Source organism: Phyllostomus discolor, chromosome 8 (genome assembly GCF_004126475.2).
Source record: "Phyllostomus discolor isolate MPI-MPIP mPhyDis1 chromosome 8, mPhyDis1.pri.v3, whole genome shotgun sequence".
In the NCBI taxonomy this organism is placed as follows: domain Eukaryota; kingdom Metazoa; phylum Chordata; class Mammalia; order Chiroptera; family Phyllostomidae; genus Phyllostomus; species Phyllostomus discolor.
In genome coordinates this window covers 95,695,570-95,715,599 of record NC_040910.2, presented here as the reverse complement: position 1 = coordinate 95,715,599, position 20,030 = coordinate 95,695,570, and the positions used below count along the sequence as shown (strand labels likewise).

Genomic DNA, 20,030 nt, shown 5'->3' with positions numbered 1-20,030 from the left:
TCTCTCTCTCTCTGCCAGGGCAAGCAAGTTAGAGTATCAGGCATGAATTAGGTGCTGAGGAGGCTACGTTTCCAGGGCTGCTCAGGACTGGGGAAGGGGTCAAGGACAGCACTGGGGCTGGGGAGAACCAGACTCCTTGCCAAGAAGTCTGGGAGGTGTAGGTAAGGGTCTTCATGGCTGGCAGCTAAAGGATGATGGGTATAAGGAAATGAGACCCTTGAGATGAAACCGGAATCAGCACTACCACATGACACCAAAGCCCCCACGACACATCTGCGAGGTAGCAGATAGAGGGAGGAGGAAAGTATATTGTTTTTTCTAATAATGACATACAAGTTGACGGAGAGCATTACCTCAAGACTAAGATAGAATAAAAGACGTCAAAAATGACAGTAAATGAAGTTAGAGGGAGCTAAGAAGGCACCTCTTGATTGGGGTGAGTCCCAAGAGACTGAATGGCATTGGTTTGAGCATTATCGAAATGTTTTTCACACATGTACATATAAATATTACTCTTGAGATATAATGGGAAACTGACTGGCTTATGACAAAAACAGACAATGCCCATAAAGCCAGAGAAGATTTCTGGGGGCAGCAAATATTTCAAGGGCACTCCACCAGAGAGAACTGAGTCTAGCTATTACTTAATTACATGTCCCCTTTGTGGACTACAAAAGAAGATAGCAGTGCTTACTACTGGCCTCTCACCACATTTGAAAGTGGAATAAAAGGCAGTTCTTACGACTAAGACCTGTAAATCTGAAGTCACTATGTAAGATGGTTGCACGTTCACTCCGAAACTATTATCATTACCATTAACACTCCCAAAGGGGAACACCTGTCTTCAAAATCTAAGGGGGGTTTATGTGGCTTTTTAAATTTCCACATACCATATATTGTCTGATGCTGAAGGAATAGATATAATGTATTACAAAAGGCACTCACAAGAAAATTTGGGAGCAGTGGCTATAATTCATCCTACTTTATCCACATGTGAATATAATCACCATCATTACATTGTTTCCTTGGATTTCCTTGGCAGCATCGATTGGGTATGGCTGTTTTAGTCTCCTGCCCTAACTTGCTGGGTACTGCTGCTATTATGGAGCAGCTGGTGACCCACCCTGTGCAGTGGGGGCTAGGCCTTCATGTTAAAAGACTATTCTTCAGACTCTCTACCTCGAGGTGGAGACACATGTGACATCATTCTTTTGATGACAGTGTAGGTCAGGAAACGGACTGATTAGACTTTTGAGCTCTATTCTCATGTTTTATATTTTCTACAACAGACCACAACTCCTGTGCACTTACTTGCACTGTGCTTTGAATGGAAACACAATTGGATATTGTTAAGTTGCTTCAGAAAGCATTTCCAACATTCTCTAGACTCCCATCTACTGGGGATACTAGTCTCTCCTGGGAAAAGATTAGCATTCAGTTTGATTCTTAGAATACAAACCAAAATCTTGGTTGCACTGAAATTGTAGAAAGAATGTGAGTCAGTGGAAACTTGAGAGGTAAAACTACAAAAGTAAATTCTATCAGTTGATGGTGACTTTTATGAAGAAATTCCAGATAATCCCTTAGAATTTGGTCCCACACTCTTCTAGAAATGGCCTCAAAGGGGGAAGAGAACATCTTCAGCTTCTCTATATGGGTGGTTATCAATGACTTGATATCAGACAGAATGAAGAAAAGCAAGACATTGAATATTATACAAATGGAGAGAAACAATTTAGAAAGTTATTAGGGAAACAGAAGAAATCAAGTGAGCAAGAACTTAGAGGGCGACAGTGCTACAGAAACAAGCCGGTTCGACAACCCCCCTCGCAGGGCGTGGGTGAGAGAGCACACCGGAGAACCTGCGCTCTGCACGCTGCGCAGCGCCCTCACTTCGCACAAAAGATGAATACACAAGAAGTTCAAAGCAGGCCAACAAAAGGGTAGGTGGACTTGAGATGATTCACAGGGAAGGGCAGGGGCCACCTAGACGAATCCTTTAGAGGATAACAACGGGGAGGCTGTAGTGCAATCATTACCTCGGCAGTGCCCAGACTAGTCCAGATGCACCGGCTCCATTGGAACAGCAGCTGTGTCTTTGAACTTGAGGACTCTTGGGGGTGGGGAAAATGGCCCTCTTTCATCCTCTCAATAGCCCTCACCTTCAGGGTTGTGAAAATCTATGAGGCACAATGGTTTAGCTATTTTACAGATATTCTACCTTATCTAGGGAACTGAAACTCTACCACGGGGTTCTCCAGCGTGGGGCATGGTGCTGCGCCGGCAAGTGTACCAAGAGGAAAACAAAGTTCCTTATCAGTTTGCTTGTCCAGATTGACAATATATGGAAAGTAGATAAGAAACCCTGATTTCCTTCTTCACAAGATTACTACTACAACCTCTCTGCCTTCAGTACTTAACAAAACTAGCAAAAATTAAACAGGATCTGAAATTCCTTTGGGGGGAAATATATGGTAATGGCTTTGAGGCAGCCAAATGGTCTGCTATAGGATGACCTACCTATCAAAGGTTATGGAGAGGGTATTGTCAATGTGATGGTAAATCCCCCAGTGGTAAACATACACGAGATTCAGTTATTTCAGAGGTTTGGATCCACGTAAGATCCAAACCTACTATCATAGCAGTTGCTATGAAGTTATTCCTTCTTTATGAGGGATAGTTCATTATCATACATATTTGAACTCCTAGAAACAGTCACATTCCCTGATAAGTAACTCTATCATGGTAATGAGATCAGAAAGCTATAAAACACAAAAGTCTGAGAAACATTCTTTTGGAAGGAAGATCATATAACTTAGTCCCTCACCATAAAGATCAAGTGTTAAGCAAACTTAAAAAAAAAAAAAAAGAATAGACTGGTTCTGCAGCTTAAGAAAGAAAAAAATGTGGTTTCTCTAGCTAAAAATTTTCTACATGATGCAGGAACTGCTGCTTAGAAACTACTTTCCAAACCAACTGCAAAGGGATGACTCTAAACATTTCAAAAACATATTACGATAAAATTCTCTGGGAAGCAGCCTTACCATTAAGGATAGAGAAAACCACAGGTGCTGTGATTTCAGTTCTTTTTCATTTTCTGTATTTTGTAATGTTCTTTAAAATCTAAGCTTTCATTTGGTAGGGAGAAAAAGGGGATCTTTTTCTGATGGGAAGACGCAGCTGTCAGCATGTAACCTGGCACACATTTGCCTGTTAGTACAACCTGTAGAACACTGTCTCCAGATGAACAGCAGCAGCAACGCCCCCACTGATGCAACAAAATAATGGGTATTTTACGACATTTATTGAACACATACAGTGAACCTGGTACAGTACACAGTATAGAAGGGAACAGGCCCAACGTAAATTAGACGAACAGAATACAACAGATACGAAAGTGATAAATTTCCATAGTGAGAAGAGTCATTTACTTTGACAGTGGGCACAGATTTTTTTTAATGACCCCAAAATGAAAATGAGAGAAAAGAAACAGAAGGACCATTATGTAGCTTAAAATTCTTAAGGAGAAAGATAGCCAACATAACTGAAGAGAGATAAACGAACAGAACTTAAAAGGAAAGAGAAGAAACTCAGCTCCAAAATGCTAATCCTCAGACAAGGCTGAAACAGAGAGAAAGCCATCATTTGTGAAGAAATTAGACTTGTTTTCTGCTAAGTGCAACTGACTAAAATTATGAGCGGAAGAGCAGGCTTCATGGAAAAGAATACAGAGAGAGGAACTGTCCTAAGGTTATCCATTTTGCATGTGACCATTTTCTCAACAGTGAAATTTCAAAGGCCAGATAATTAATTTGGCTTCAGAGCCTCCAAAGGCAGCTATTTGCAGAGACTGGTCCAAGATTTGCTTAGAGGAAGCAGCTTCCCCTAAAGGTTTGAAAATAAGTATTTAGAATATATACAAATATTTTACATTCCATATTAATGGCCTATATATTATTATAGGTCATTATTATATTATATATAATATAATATATAATATTCATAATAGGTAATGAATATTACATATAAGTATATAAGATAAGCTTATGTGTATACACACAGAAACACATATATTACCACAGTAGTTTCAGGGTGGTTGTTTTTGCAAGAGGTTAATTTTAAATAATTTTGTATCAGTAGTTGGCATGTTATACATCATCCTTATCTTCAATTTCCTGTAGAATCTGTTGAGTTCCTTTGGTTCTAATGGAAATTTTCAGATTTTTTTTCTCCAACTTTACACATGGTAAAAGCTAGGTTTAGAAATTTTTTAAAGTCTCTGTTTAGGGATACATAAATTGGGGTGGGTTTGAAAAAAACAAACTCAATTGGAAAACTACAGGGGGAAATATATATGTGTATAAGTAAGTTTTATTGTAGGAAAACCATTTAAAATCTAAAACCAGTACAGGATTCACCAACTTGGTCTATGAAGAACGTGCCCTTCTTTACACAACAATACAGCAGCCCCGAACTCGACAGCATTAAGAAACACTTGAGCCATAATTCTACTCCCTTCTCAAATACAGCTGCCAATCAGGGCACAAGCCCTTTAATATAGAAGTTACGAAATAAAAGTTTGTGATTTATTTAGTTTTCCAAGGACCAGGAGAAACTCATTTAAAAAATTTCAATCTTTACTTTTGAAACCCTTTCTAAAATGTATTGGTGTACTTTCCTGACTAACTACATTTTCCTGAACATAGTTTAACCTTTATTTGGTATCTTTGGTCTCTATAATACTACAAGGATATCACCCTGGCTGGTGTGGTTCAGTGGATTGAGTGCTAGCCTGCAAACCACAGGGTCACTGGTTCAATTCCCAGTCAGGGCACATGCCTAGGTTATGGGCCAGGTCCCCAGTAGGGGGCACATGAGAGGCAACCACACACTGATGTTTCTCTCCCTCCTTCACCTCTCTCTATAAATAAATGAATACATACATACATACATACATACATAATCTTAAAAATAAACACTACAAGGATATCATTTAATGGTCATTTTAGTATGAAATAATTTACATTCTTTTTTTTTTAAGTATTTTATTTATTTATTTTTTAGAGAGGGAAGGGAGGGAGATAGAGAGAGAGAGAGGGGAACATCAATGTGCGGTTGCTGGGAGTCATGGCCTGCAACCCAGGCATGTACCCTGGCTGGGAATCGAACCTAGGATACTTTGGTTCCCAGCCCGTGCTCAATCCACTGAGCTACGCCAGCCAGGGCCCATAATTTACATTCTGAAGTATAGGAGATAGGGCTGGACTTACAGTGTCCCTAGGAAGTCCCTAGGAAGCTCTTATTTCTTTTTTTTTAAGATTTTATTTATTTATTTTTGGAGAGGGGAAGGGAGGGAGAAAAAGAGGGGGAGAAACATCAATGTGTGGTTGCCTCTTGCGTGTGCCCCCTACTGGGGACCTGGCTCACAACCCAGGTATGTGCCCTGACTGGGAATCAAATCGGCGACCTTTTGGTTGATAGGCCCACACTCAATCCACTGAGCTACACCAGCCAGGTCTCTTATTTGTTTTTTAGGTTCTTTATATCTGCTTCTTTCTTCTATCTCTAACTCATAAACACAATACAGAAAGAAATCCCAGTTAATTTGGTATTTATTCTATTTAATAAAAAATTTTGTATATAATTCTGGTTCTAAGGTAAGGAATAGAATTAGAAATAAAAACACAAATGATTAGATATTAAATTAACTTTGCCGCCACATTGCCAAATATGAACAAGGTATTCAAAGACTGAACTATTTACTTTAAATATGTTTTCAGACATTCACCATAAAAATGGAAGCTGGCAGTCATTCATTCTTAACACCCTATTGCTTAGGGTCTCAAGACTTTGTCCAACAGCCTTAATAAATGTATGAAAGTATCAAAAGGTAAAGGTCAGAAAAGGAACCAGGAACATCAAACAAGACTGCTGGAAGTGACCCAAAACATCACATGTTGCCTTTTCCTTTTAATGATAATAACAGTGATACTGAGTGTTTATCCTGCCTTTATTTCAAAGAGCTTCAAATGCTTTGCAGACATCTCTCACTAATCTTCATTAGGCCTTGGGAAGAAAACAGTATTCCCCAAGAAGTACCATCAGAGAAGGAGGAAGCTTCCCGAAACCAACAGGAGGGAAGACACTGCCTCGGTCTGTCTTCCCCCCACACACTCGTCTTCTGACTCCCACCACGCTACGTCACACTGTGACTGAAGAGGATTATACCACCACGCAAGTGTTGAAAGGATAATAAGGGTAACTGAGTTTGTGTCTAAAGGAGCTGTAAGCTCTGTGTATTTAGTCATAACAGGGGATAGGTAAATAGATGAGAAAACCCATAATTACCTTTATCCCGTTGCTTACCTATTCGGGGGGAGATTTCAAATTAGTAAAGTTACAGTATGGAAAACAGATTTTCCAAACTGCAGAACATTAGTCTCAGAAATGGCTCAAGGGATGATCTTTACCTCAAAATGATTTCAAGGCCACAAATACTTGGTAGATGCTGAGACTGCAAGTGCTTAGTCTCATTTTGATGCAGTATTTCTCAGATGGGGAACTGGGACTCTCCACGACTTGTGGGATACGGTAATTTCCAGGTAGGCTACAGAACCTTATCTGCTGAGCTTCAAAGAACTACATGTTGGGACCAGCACAGTACACGTATAATGAACTGGTAAATTAGTTCACGTCACAATCCTGAACTCCCTTCCTGCAAAGGTGGACAGGAAGCTGAAGCTTCAGCGTTCTGAGCAATTCTTTCAGGGCCACAGCAATGAAAAGAATACTCCAAATTTTCAAACAGGGAAAATGGAAGAGTGACATGGCATGCAATACAGTGCTAGGATCCCCCGACTCTTGAGAAGTGAACTTAGAAAACAGCGGCTTTGTATTGTGTCAGTGGTCACGGGAGAACTCGGACAGTCTTACCCACGGTAGAGCAACCACTTGCACGAAGATCCAGGGAGGGCAAGTGATTCACCCCAGCACAAGCAAGGCAGTAACAGAACTTAAGTTCCCATCCTAGAACCTGTACACTATTAGTCATTCTCTAAGACACTGAGGCTACCTATTACCACATTATGGTAATATTTAGTCAGTCCTTTGGCCTATAAAATTTTAAATTGAAGCTTTAGCTACATTAAAAAATACAAGAAGTCTTGCCTAGTTATTTTAGGATAATGCCAACATGAATCCAAATAGGTTAACTGGGCTCAAATCAATAATGTTCAAACTTAATATTTCTTACAGTAATTAGGTGAGTAAGAAAGAGCTCCAGACCTGACCAGTGTGACTCAGGTGTCGTACCACAAACAGACAGGTGACCAGTTCGACTCCTGGTCAGAGCACATGTCTGGGTTGCGGACCTGGCCCCCAGTCAGGGGGCACGTGAGAGGCAGCTGATCAATGTTTCTCTCCCTCTCTTTCTCCCTCCTTTCCCCTCTCTAAAAATAAATAAAATCTTTTTTTTAAAGGATCTCAAGTCTAATTATTATTGATAATAAAACTTTACATTTGCAATTTTCAAAGACAAGTCTCATACATATTTCATTTCATGTAGGCAGATTATTTACTATTATTATTCCCATTTTACTCCGAAGGACACAGGCTCAAAGAGGTTAAGCAATTTTCCTTAAGGTCAGAAAGCTAAGAAGGGTCAGAGCAGACATTAAAACACAAGACTATCGAGAGCTCTTTTGACTGTGGGATGTCGCAACTCATTGTAGAATGCCCTTTATGCCTTATTATCATATTATATCATTATATGTGGATACCGTGCAAAGAGCATTATTTGATGGGCACATTATCTTCAATTATCTGATTGGTGATAAAAATTATGTTCTTAGGCCAGAAGGCCTCCAGTTACACATAAAGTTAGAAGATAATGAAGTAATTCTACCCTAAGGAAACCCAAGAAACACTCGGATAATTCAAAAGCAAAAAAAGTCTTCATCAAGGAAGTTAGATTGCCTCTGAAACAATTGCTTCATCAGAAAACATTCAACTGGCGGCCCGTAGGGTAACTTGCATTCCTGAGGAAAGAAGCAGGGACAAATGGCAGCTTCTCACGCCCCGGAAATGCAGCATGGCGTTCTGACTCTGGAGATGCGCTTCTGCTCTCTTATGGATAGATCACACTCTCCTTCATGTTTACTAGATGCATACATGCAGAAGGCAATTTCCAAATAATAAATCACCACGTGATTCATTATCATGAAAATCCCCACAAAAGCCTTAAAAACCAAGCGAACCAGAAATTTACATCTCTTCCATTTGATTAAACAGTAAAATAATCATTGAATGCAGTGCAAAAACCACCTTTGCAGTCAATGAGGGAGCTCAGAGTGTCATCCAGGAATTAGGATGACCCCGTTTTGGCCTGTGTGCACCCACTGCTTAGGTGCCAGATGCTGTACAGTTTCTGGGTAGAGTTTGGCTACAGGAGAAAATCGGATCTTCTGACAGCACTTACAAGGCAGGCGCAGTCATAAAGAACTTGACTTTTGATTCCATTGTCTCTGTCAGGACAGGTGGTTTGGTAGAAGTATGGAATCCTGCCAGACAGGCTCCAGCTCAAACTTCCCTTTAGAAACAAAACGATAAAAATGGAAACAAAATGCCAAATCCTGTTCCATACCTTGAAGATTGATACTGCTGGAAAAACTAGGGCATTTCACATAATAACACTAATTTGGTTCAAGCATACATCAACTCAGGAGAAGTAAGATTACAAAAAATGAAAGGTCAGTTGCAGGTTGGGCTCCTCCCCTGTAGTTCAATCCCTCCCTATTTCCCTGTATAAACTAAAGGGACACTTACATTTCAGTGAAATTTACACATAAATTCCTATTGTAAAATAACTCCCCAAACTGTAATCTCATACCTGCACAGGAGCAACACAGGCCAGTTAGCATTGCTGAGTCGAATAAAGACCTTTGGCAAATCCTGTCTCACCCACACGTTCTAACATACCTTCCTAGTATAAACTAGTGTGTTTAAAATTCTGTGAGGCTTCAGCAGTGGATGACTCCATCCAAGAGGCTGTGTTTATCTAAAACAGGCCTAGAGCATGTTAGTTCAGAACAGAATAGAAATATAAAGGATTGTTTCTGGTGGCGAAGAGAGACAACTGACATTTTTACCAGATCTGTCTTCAGGGCAAGCCTTGGTGCCGATGCTGTGGGCTCCTGACCGCCACAGGATGGCTCTGAGGAAGAGTGCTCAGAGAATCTTTGTGGGAGCACTGTAGCCGCCACTACTGGAAATTGTGAGCATTTTTGGTGTTCTTGGAATTCTATTTCCAACCACTACTTTGTGGTTGCGATGAAGGGCTAGAAGAGATTGGAAGTCTTCTAGAGCAAATACTTTCTTCTGTTCATAATCACAGAGCCAAGATTAAAATAACAAGAACGTACTTTGCCCAGGGCATAATTCTGCCTGTATTTGAGCTATCCATCTCTTTACTTTTTTTTCCTAATTCTTGTTTTTGCTGTTATTAATCTGCCCTGGGGAAAAAAGTTAGATAATCTATAATGGGTTCCAGAACAGCTTGGAAAACTTCATGGATTCAGAGAAGGATATTTAAGGAGCCATAATCTCTGAGAACAATGCCCTATAAATGTCCCAAAGTGCAAGAACCAAAATATTAAATGAATCATTGTTCTTACCTAGTAAATAATTTCTTGAAGTTACAGTTTTAATTCTCCCTAAATGACAAATGGTCTATTCAGGTCCCAGAGACGAGGCTGTGAAGCTAGCACTTAACATGGTTGTGCCTCTTTATGCCTGACTCAATCAAACAGTTTAAATCCAAAAGTAAGTTCCTCCTTCATTTACCTGCCAAGACCTGAGTTCAGGCCCTCAGGGTGCTAAGGTTTTCCTTTGTGGGTGAAAATGACATCATCAACACCTCAGAGGCATTAGGGTATGCAGGGAATGTGGCTCCCAACGTTGGTGATATCATCAGCAGCCCTGGGAGAAACCTGAAATCCCTGAGTTGAAGCACTGATGGTTTAAAAAGGTGTTTTTGTTATTGTTCCAAGATTATCAATAGAATATGAGGTTTCCCAATATCAGGTTGTACAAGAGCCAGTAGAAGAAGGATACTTCTTCCAGTAAGGACCTCAAGAACCAAACATACAGAAGTTAAGTCCAGATAGGGCTACTCAACTCAGTTGTATCTTGGGGATATATCCACCCAAGGAAGAGTAGAGACTTAGTTTTATTAGGCTCTCTCCCAGCTCTGAGATGAGTATATATTCTTTGGGGGACTTGCTAATGTTGCAACTTTGCATTCAAAATAAATTCTAAGCACTCACATAATCCCCCCAGTCTCCTCCAAACTTTCTTTGATGTCCAACAACTAAGGACAAGAATCTCTGATTATAAAACAATTTCTTTGGCTGGAAGAAAATTCTTTGCAGGGCGTAAATAGCAGGAGAAAGAAAAAATTTTTCTGAAGTGCAAACTAGTTGGAAACCCCCTGGGGAAAGAATCTGATTCCCAGTCTTTGAGAGGACCGGGCCTGCCTGTACAAGCTGCCTCTGCTGCAGGCCTCTAAGAAGACGCTTTTGTGTCTACTGTATGGCCCTCAGCAAAGCAGCAGCCCTTTTTTTTTTTTTTTGCCAGCAGTTTTCCAACTCCAGGGACACACAATGCAGAAAGTCACAGTTTAATAACACAGCATAGTTCCTAATCAGATGGCCCCATTTTCACTCCTCCCAGGTGTCTCCAGATGCTTACATACTAGAACTCTATCCCCCAGCCTCACACATCTACCAGCTGTTCTCAAATCTTATTTATAGCACAGTAACTATTCAGCTTATCTCTAAAAATCCAACTTCACAAAGTAGTTCAGGATCAGATGCAACATCCTCCTTCCACTACTAGGGTCCTTCCCAGAGATTCAGATTCACTTAGATGTAGGTTTGTGATAGAACTGATGGAAGTTAGAGTGGTTTAGCTACTGGGATGTCCTTGATGGATTCAGAAAAAGGCTCCTCAATGCATTACAGATATTTTAAAAGACAAAGCTCCAGAGAAAAACTCTTTTGTGTGTGTGTGTTAACTGAACGTAAAGACAGCAAAGGACCAGAGAGAAAAGAATACAGTTGAGTCTGCTGCTTAGTTTTGCTACCAATCTTTTGTGTGACTTTAAGTGACTTTTGTACTGACTACCAAATTTTCTTATCTCATGGAAAAGAAATAAATAAGCAAGTTACTTGTCCCTTTAGTATACAAAGTCTATTTCTAGAATAAGCATAAACTATAAATGTTCAGAGCTGGTAGGTGGGGAACACATAATACAATATACAGATGATATGTTATAGAACTGTACACCTGAAACCCGTATAATTTTATTAACCAAAGTCACCCCGATAAATTCAATAAAAAAGTAAAAAATAATAAAAATAAAACACTGTAATTAAAATATTTAAATAGATTAATGTTTAGAGCTGGAAAGGATCTTAAAGATTATTTAGTTACTCTACCTGCTCCACCCCAACATATGAAAGGTTATGTGACTTGCTTTTACTTTTTAATTTTTTTAAGATTTTATTTATTTATTTATTTATTTATAGACAGAAGAGAGAGGAAGGGAAGGAGAAAAAAAAGAGAAACATCAATCAGTTGCTTCTTGCACATGCTCTGACCAGGGACAACCAAACCAGCTACCTAGGCATGTGCCCTGACCAGGAATCGAACCAGTGAACTTTTGCCTGGCAGGACGATGCTCAACCAACCGGGCCATGCCAGTCAGGACTGCTTTTGCTTTTTAAATGGACATAAAGCACCTATGGACTTTTTATATACCCAAAGGGGACAACTAAATTCTATATAATCTCTAATGATGATAAAAATATATGTAATGTATACCATACAGTTTACAAACTTTACAGCAAGTAATAACCTAATGCTGTCATAGCAGATGTATACATTCTTCCTGAGTTGGTCTCTCTATCCCTCATATAACACTAAAATCAACAAATTTCAGAGAATGGGAATAACAGGTACTAATGACTAAAGTCAATAACCTTTAAAAATCTTGGTATTAAAAACAAATTTTGCTGAATCAAGATGATATTCATATACTCTTCACATTCTACAGTCTTATTATTTATTTCTTCCTTATGCAGTTTGTGAAGAATTAAAAGTGAGCCTGTGAGATTATCAATTCAAAAGAACTCCCAATATGTTGAATTCTATTTATGGCTCAACTTTTCTTTTTAATTTTACTATAATTTATAAGGAAATTCTTGCACGTTTTAGGAAGTCTGTTTGGAATTTGAAAAGAAAGCCATGATGTTTAGTTATTTGGACTTCTAAACAAAATACTACAGATGAGTATCATACATACAGGAATGTTTATACAGGCCATATTATAGCCTATATTTAACTGATAACAGAGAAAAGTAGAAGGTATGACTGGTTTAGTTGCCCTCCAGCTTTAAGTTGCCTGGGTTAAAAGTTTGTTTTTTCTTCAGTCATAGGGGACATCTGAAGACAGAATTACCAAAGTCATTTAAATGACTCCTGAGAATGTGAAAATCAGCACTCCAATGTGTCTATGCAATGTGTCTACCCCTCATTTGGCATCCCGCACCTGTTGCCTTCTGCTGTTTAAGTTGAAGCTCCTCAGTTGGGCCAGGCTAGGGTTGTTCTTTGTGATCTTTGAGGACCTGCCACAACAGCATTTGGTACACAGTAGGCGGCCCACATTATAAGACATGTAGGGAATCCAGCGCAACCCCCAGTGAGTAAGATTCCCAGCCTACACTTCATAAAGAGCCTCTATTGCTGTGTACTGATTCTACAGCAGAATAAATGATATCTGTACCAAATAAAGTAGCCCCAAGTTGCAGCAAGGTATTTTTCATTTGTTCATTTGTTTTAAAGTATGCCTTCTAATTGTCTATGGACCAAAGAGGAAAGAGACCCTATGGCAGTGTATAATATCTTCTTAATGGAGTGTCCAGGGGAAAATATATGCCAACATCTGTTTTTTAATCTCCCTGCAATGACCCAAAACAATTTAAAATAAATAAATAAGGTTTACCAAAAATACTGGCCAGCAAGATGTGGCAGTAGATTGGAAGTTCTTTGGCAAACCACTAATATCTCTGAGTCTGCTTCTTCCTCTGTAAAATGAAATGATTGAATTAGGAGATGCTGCCAGTAAGACAGAGGAGTAAAGGAACAGAGTATGCTATACCAAACCCAAAGCACTCAAAAGAACTGGTCTACTTAAAATATGATGAGATAAATAAATCTGTTTCACCCTCAAGTTATTCCCCAGCAATCAGAGTTAGCACCACCACAATGTTCCTCATGTTCATTCAGTAAATATTTATTGACTATCTACTATATCTAAGTATATATATACTAAGGCACTATTCTCAAGAATACAGCTCTGAGCCCTGGCTGGCCTAGCTCAGTGGATTGAGCGCGGGCTGCAAACCAAAGTGTCGCAGGTTCAATTCCCAGCCAGGGTACATGCCTGGGTTGCAGGCCATAAGCCCCAGCAACCGCACATTGATGTTTCTCTCTCTTTCTTTCTATCTCCCTCCCTTCCCTCTCTAAAAATAAATACATAAATAAATAATATTTTTTAAAAAAAGAATACAGCTCTGAACTAAAGAGACAAAAATCCCTGCTTTCACAGAGCTCATAATCTATGAAGGGAGACACACAACTGCAGCAGTAAAGCATTACAGTATGTCACAGGGCAGTATGTCTGTAAAGAAAAATAAAGCAGAGAAGGAGAATATGACTCAGGGGAATAGGGAGAATCCTTTGAAATAGGATGGTTTAGGCAAGCCTCACCGAGAACAAGGTATATTTGACATTTAGGGGTGACATTAGAAAGACAAAGAGAAGAAAATAACTGGGGTGTAAGTGGGACTAGTAAAGGGGAAGGCCCTGAGGGGGAAGTATGCCTGGTTTAATTGAAGGACAATGGGGAGGTCAGAGTGCTAGAGCAGAGTGAAGGGGAGAGGAGGTAAGAGGTGGGGGTGCCAGGCCAGACCCCAAATGCCCTAGGGCTCATGGTAAAGACTGGCTTTTACTCTAATTACATTTCTCAGAAGAACAATGAATGCTAGTCAGAGCATTAGCTCATAGGGCTTTTTGAGACAAAGTTGGTAAACTGTTTCACCAATAGTTCTTTTGACTGAACTTTCACATTGAGCAGCATAGATCCAAGTAGAGGATATCTCAGCCACTGACCATATATTAGCTTTGTAGAATTTTCACTCAGTAGAATTGGTCCCTGAGAAATCCACATCTTCAGACACCTTAAAAATTGGATTACTCCTCTATTTCCTACAAAGCGGATTGGGTCCATTTCTCTGCAACTTTGTTCTTGGGTAACTTACTTGCTTTCTCTTTCCCATTTTGTTTTATTTTCTGTAAAATGAAGTCAATATCACCTGTTCTCATCTGGCTTGCACATATTAGCGAGCCATTTTAAGCTCCTTGGAAGAAAATATATAAATTCAATGGAACATCATTACCATATTCTTCTCTAACAATACCCTGTTACCAATTCTGGTTCCTGACAGGACATTTATAGTAGTACACTGGTCATTTATACATCTTTTTCCTCTCCTGTAGTCAGCAATTTGAAGGGAATAATAGAGAAAAACAGAATAAGTTCCAAGAAAACACTTTCTGTGAATAAAATATAAAGGCAAAACCTATTAAAAACAAACCTAACCATAAGCCCTAGGAATATCCTTAATACTCTATACAAAGTCAACTATGGCTGATTTTTACACAGAAAATTATAACATGCATGCATACACATGCACACTTTACTATAAAAACCAATGAAATACCTACCCCCAGAACCAGCTAACTGAACACTAAATAGACTGATAGGGACAATAGCGGGGGCACAGGTCATTCATTACCTCCTCCTGACCACAGAGATTTACAAATATGAACACATACAATTTTTGCTGGAATCCACATGAAGTATGAAACCATTGTATATACAAATCTGTTGGATGCGTGCTTATAAAAGAGATATCTTCTTAACTTGAAAATCTGTTATTAAAAATATCCTGCAGCTTCCTTCTCTCCTCTGGGTGCCAGGCTTCTAACAACAAAGCCAAGTCAGAAGGGTCTGAGCTGGCACTGCAGGAGGCAAGCACCTGAGATTGTGCACACAGAGGAATTACATCTGATGGGTACTTCTGACTATGTTCCAAAGTCAATTACGAATTAATTGGATTATCTGCACCTACCTCCATTAACATAAATGAGAGTTGACTGTAATTTGAATATTAATACTTCTTTAAAAGGCTGGCTTCAATGCAAAAATCTTTGAAATCTCTGCTTCTAAAGGAGCTTGAGTAATGGCAGTCAATGCCATTGTTGTTTCAATGCATGTTGTTTCAAAGACTATGGTGGGTTCCTATGTTATATAATTTACCATAGACTGTTATAAAATGAAGAGAAAGATGTTGTTACTTTAAAATGGAGATACTGAGCAAATAAACATTCTGCTTTACAAATATCTTCACAAATGAAACACAAATGAGAGAATAGAAGAAATATACAGGTTTTGGAAGTTAGCAGGATATTGTGTTTTCTGGATCAATCTCAGAGAACAATATTCATTATTATCATTCCTTTCTATTGTAGAAAGGAATTAATCATTTCATACAAAACCTCTGCTGGTGTTCTGTTCATCTATGGCATTCTTAGATGTATAGAATTTTAGAGCTGGAAAAGTACAGGCTTTAGGGTTCAAGTTCCAACTATGCAACCTACTAGCTACGGTCATGACCTTGGCAGATACCAACAGTTTAAGCTCCAGTTTCCTTATCTGTAAAATGTGAAAAGTAAAAGTACTGCATTTCTTTCATGAAGTTATTATGAAGATTCAATGAGCTAATATGTGTAATGATCACGGCCCAAGTTTGTTATGATTATATTTCAATCCCTCAATTTTACAGATAGAGACTCTAAAGCCTAGAAAGGTGAACCATTTTGTCCCAAATCACCCAGCCAACGTAGTGGCAGAGTCAGAAATGAAAGTCAGTCCCTTGAGTCACAGTTTAGTCGCTTTGTCAACTGCAGTTTTGCTATATAGCATTATCTCTGGCTTTGTCCAAAACTTTGTAATAAAGTTTTCTCTCCCTTCCCAAATAATTCATTTCAGGACCAGACAACAAATAAAGTAAAAATGCAAAGATGAGATAACGAGATGTTGACTAATAGGTGAATGAAGGGGCAAGCAGAGACCTCATGCAGGGGGAACGGGCCCAGGAGGCGCTCACTGCCGCTGCCCAAACGCGGACCTACCACAGCTCCCACTGTAGGTCTGAAGCCTCAGGGCAGTGCATTCTAATCTTGATCATCACCGTATCCTGGAGTCTAAGACAATCCAGGACAACCAGCTGAGCAGGAAAAGTCTAACAGTCCAACTGGTGACCTCTCTTGCACCACATTCAGATCCTCTAGCTCTTTTGCTTTGAGAAGAGAAGATTCATTTGAGTTGTCCCTCTAATTAGTAACATTTATGAGTAAGGAAAATATTAAGAAAGAAAATAAGACTGTAATCATTTTTAGAAGTGGTAGCAATCATATTATCAGAAATAATATAAATGAACATTGAAAAGAAGTAAATAAACTAGAAAACTGGATGATCAGATAATGCATAAGCTCCAGTACATTTACCATCTACAATGCTATACACCAGGAGAATATATTCAAATGAAAAATAAAAGATTGCAAGAAGTTATAATCACTATTATTTAGTCCTCTTTATCAGTCACCGGCCAAGTAAGGAGGAACTCTGGAAAGTTTCCTTAAAATGGATTTTCTTTTTGGTCTCCCACTTTCTCTGTCTCTTTTTTAATTGAGATATAATTGGCATATATAACACTCCACTACTTTTAGATGTAAACATGATTTGATATAGGTATATATTGTAAAATAATTACACAATAAGTTTAGGTAATATCCGTCACTACACAGAGTTAAAAATATTTTTGATGGGTAGTTAGGAAAATAACTGATCAGAATAGCAGTGGAAGGAAGGTTATCCTAAATATAAATATTAAGTGGAAACGTAGGCAAAGAAGTGGAAGGCAATCAGAAGAAAGAAAGAGACAAAGATTGTGGCAAATGCAGGGCAAACCTAAGAAGGAGGGAGACACTTTCCAGACAACGGCAACACGCACAGGGATGTGAAATGTCCTGGTAGTGCAAAGACGCAGGCTCTTGGGCAGAAAAGAAAGAAAACCAATTTAGTTTGGTCAGGGCTAAGATGGGGAGTTTTGAAATGGAAGAAATAGCAAAGGCTACATTTCCTCTTCTATTTCGATTTTCCTTTAGTACTCTAAAAAGAATAATAATAATAAAGTTTAAAACTTTAAATGTTTCTTGTAAGATGAGTATTACTGCAGGTGAAAAGAAACCTAAGCACAAAGAGTGAGGCATAAGACTCGGGACAAAAATTCACCAAGGCCTGGACGTCAATGTCCTTGTACACACAGCCATCAGATGAAGCTGACACAAGTACAATTATTTTAGAGACAATTCTATGGTCCATTTCATTACTAAAGAAACTGGGGGCACCCTGTCAAGGGATAGCTCTCTTTGTCTAAGAAAAATCAAAATTGTAATACAAGTGAAAATCTAGTTAATTTGTCCCTTATGAAATTGTATGTACCTTGAATTAATTGAGCAGAATGTTAGATTTTTCTGAAACTCTCTGGAAATTCCAGAAACCACAAGGATTTTTGTTTTAATCCCTGTTTTCATACCTTCACATTTCCCAATCCACAGCGTGCCCAGGTTTACAAAGACCTGACTGCATCTTCGGAGACAATCAAAATTACCAGGCAGCTAAAATAATTCATTCATAGGTAGAAGAAGGATGCATAGAATTGTCCAAAATTCCTTAAAGCCAACAGAGAATAACGCTTTGGATTTGTGACACCAGGGCACAGCCATTCACGAGGAAAGCTGAAGCGCAGCAAAGCACAGCTGTAGGGGACACACATGGAACCCCAGTTACGGGGAAGGCTTGGTTACCCACAGATGAGTGAACCTGAGCTGCAGCGCAATCTGATAAGGAATGAACAGTGTGGATTCCAGGCGTGTAAAGCCATGTGCCCCCAACACACCAGAGTTCTTTGAAAGAGTTAATCCAATAGTGGATAAAAAAGAACTGATGCTTACCATTTAAAAGGTTGTTTTTTAAAACATAATTGTCTCACAAGAGACTATTAAGACAATTTAGTAACTATTCTGGATTAAAAATTGATTAATAGACAATAAACCAGGAACAATACTGACAGTCACGAGAGATTAATACGAGGCTAGTTTACAAGTTTATTTATTAATGACCTAGAAGATGCTTGTGTGGACAGAAAAGGTAAAGAATGACTGAAAATTGCCAACGACACAAACCTCTGTAAAAGCCTGAGAGGCCTTTCCTAAGTAATAGAAACAATAAAATTCCCTCTTCTCAAAATAAAGAGACAATACTTAAAGTATGCTAATAGGCTCAATATTAACAGTTGAAAAAATTAGGAAATGTTACCATGAGGAAAAGGGCAAAATAAGAGAAGATACGATAATGACTGACAAAATAATAAGTGGCAAAGAGAATGCCAGCTAGTGCCTCTCACATACCTTTCCCTCTGTGAAAACACAGAAACTTTACATAGAGTTTTATGACAGAAGAAAAAAATTAAAATAAAAAGGACACTATTTTATGCAGTATATAATTAACCCATTGAATATGCTGCTGCCACAGGACATTAATAAGGCACAAAGCTTAGTACAGCTCCCAGACACCTCAGAGGCCAGAACAGAGCCGCACGGTAAAACAGCTAAGGTTATAAAATGAAGCCCATACTTCACGATTCCGGGAACTAACTGGGCATGGTCAGAAAGAAAGTTTCCTTTCTAATTGTTGTATTCAAAATGATTTATGTTTCAACTTTTCAATGTTCCTAATGCCATCCTAGAGTGCAAATTAAATGATTAGACTCTTACACAAAAATTCTTAAGCCATTTTTTCCCAGATACATCCTCTTTCCCCGTTTATTTTTCTAAATAGCAGGGCCTTCCATCTCACCCAATTCTTCTTCCACTTCCCTTATCCCAGCTTCAAAATACTGCCTAAAAAGTAATCATGAAGAACAACTAAATCATAAATGTAAAATCCATGTCTGGAAAGGGAGTTCTAGAATTTGTTCAAAACTCTCAGCTTCTTTTTCAAGAGAGACCAGAATTAAAATTCACATCATACTTTGGTTCTGTTCATACCAAAAAATAGAAATCTGAGCTTGGATGCTGAGATAAATCATATTTAACAACATTTAAACCTGTGTCTAAGAGATACAGCAAGAGGTGTCCTTTTATAAATAAAGTTTAATCGATAAACAAACAACATAATGTTAGGGAATACGACCCTGGGAGGCCACACTGCAGAGACCCGGCCCTCTAGGCTCTGTCCTCACTGCGGGAATGAGCAATTCACCTGTGAAACGCCATGGGCCTCCTCAGTTCACAAATTCAACACAGAAGGAGCAGGCTATGAATGAGTGATAGGCAAAATTCACAGCCTGAAAGCCTGAAAAACTGTATCTGAGAAACTTTGTGCATCAATAAAAAATGTTCAGTTTTAAGTGTCTGAAAATCATAAAATTATGTACAGACGATGCTGAAGGGATCAGGAGGCAAGTTCGCACCTTGTGTCCATTTTGTGACCCAGGCCTCTCCATTTTGGGCTCAGCAATGGGCGCCACCTGAGGTGTACAGCCAGCTGGAGCACTCAAGCTTGACTGATTTTCAAAAGTGACACAGTGATCAAATACGCTCCAAGGGCATTCCAGAATTTCAGGGTGCTGCTGACCATTAAAATCAACCTCCCTAGGGCTCACTTCAGATTTAAACAGTCCTCAATTAAATACAAGCCTACATATTTCACCTATCAAAATATTATGTCCAGAATGTATCACTTGCAAAGAAGGGTCTTACTATGTGTATCTAAAAATGCAGTG

At 39.0% G+C, this 20,030-nt stretch overlaps 1 protein-coding gene across 1 annotated transcript in view; it reads right to left on the bottom strand.

Annotated features, from left to right (window-relative positions):
• RNF43 (ring finger protein 43) overlaps nt 1-20,030 on the bottom strand; it is a 57,451-nt gene that overhangs the window by 34,904 nt on the left and 2,517 nt on the right. The gene's annotated exons all lie outside the window — the stretch shown is intronic.